This window comes from Zea mays, chromosome 2, assembly GCF_902167145.1.
Source record: "Zea mays cultivar B73 chromosome 2, Zm-B73-REFERENCE-NAM-5.0, whole genome shotgun sequence".
Classification (NCBI taxonomy): Eukaryota; Viridiplantae; Streptophyta; class Magnoliopsida; order Poales; family Poaceae; genus Zea; species Zea mays.
The window spans coordinates 232,289,034-232,290,666 of record NC_050097.1 but is presented as its reverse complement, the minus strand read 5'-3'; positions in this window follow the sequence as shown (position 1 = coordinate 232,290,666).

The following is a 1,633-nucleotide window of genomic DNA, read 5'->3' as shown; positions in this document are numbered from 1 at the left end:
CACATGGTTCTTTTCTTTTCACTTCCAGAGAGATTTATGCGTCGTTTGGTGTGCTTCTGATGCTACCTAGATGCGTCTTCCACTTTTGCTAGCTTCGAGCTTGATCAGAGACTCTTTCCATTGCTGTTAGTTTATGTTTCTTGCTAAAAAAATTATTGTTCATTAAGGATCTTTAACAGATGTTTTTCGTTATTCTCTCGAGACCTAAATGTTCATCGACCAAACTTGTTTTTGTATCAGTGTATGTGTATGCAGTTGGCTTGATGTGAGACAATAAGCTGAACCCACGGGGTTTCCATGGGTTTCCACCCAATTACGAGTTGGTTTGGGATCAATAATATTATTGGATGGGTTGGATTTAATTTACTTCTTATATTTTTTGGCGGGTGTGGGATGGATATCAAAGCTATAAGATTTGGGTATAAGTGGGTGTGGATTGGATTTTTTGCCATTAGCAGACCTACTCAGACTCAAAAATGCAATTGCCTCAAAGGCCATGATGCTAGGTGAACAAACCATCTTGATCAAATCCTTTAGTTAAACCAGACCACGTCAAACTGGCCCCACCTTGTAGACCCCCTACTTTTTGTCTATGAAGCCAAAGGCATCCTCCGCCTAGAGGCCACTAAGGCCTTGTTCATTTGTGCCGGATTACACCTGTAATCGTTCCAGCTAATTAAAGTTTATATAAATTAGAGAAGCAATCCAGTTAGGAATAGTTTCAACCCACCAATCCGTGACAAACTGAACGGCGCCTAAAGGGTTCTCCCCGGGTCCGTGCGTACAACAACCTTTCGCAGGAACAAGTATGCCCCAAGGAGTTGGACCTCCTCGATAAATAAAGATGACAATCTCTCCTTCGCACAACAGGTTATCATTAAACTTTGCACTGACATAATCTGCACCATGTTAGATAGCATACACTGGTCAAGGGGGACCCGTGCTTTGGCATAATCTCAACCAGACTTGTGAGATAAAATTTAGTTTTTATTTTTCTTGATCGGCCCTCATTCCAACAACCACCTTTCGCCTGTAAAATAAATTTAGTTCTGTCTGATGAGATAAGTCTTATCTAGGGGAGGGAAATAACTATACGTGCGAGGAGATATAGAGGGCAGGAACACCGGCTTTTATAGCGTGATTAGTTTTATCTACTATGATGAGATAAGCCTTATATAGGAGAGAGGAATAACTATACGAGTGAACACACAACCGTACATGACTAGTTGTGTTTTAAAAAAGTAGAGATAGAGATAGATATCGATAAAAGATGACTTATGTGCACAATTCAATTAACCAAACATCTAATTACCATATCGCCAATTTCTAATGAGGACGTGGCCTTTTAATTGCAATCCACCAGGATCCCAACCTACCACGACCAAGGCCGCCAACACAAACGGCAACGGTCAAGAAGCAAACATCCCATGGGGAATCGAAATTCAAACGTTCCAATTCAACAGCTCTCTTTGCCTGTCCATAGGTCCGTCTTCGCTTTCTATTTGACGGGATTTATGGCCGCCAGCCAGTCCAATCGACGATTTCCCAGATGGAACATAAAAGAACACATGACAAAGCCTACTTACTACTCGGGTGAAGCCAGCTAGCTAGCCCAGCTGTGTAGCCCGTGGGC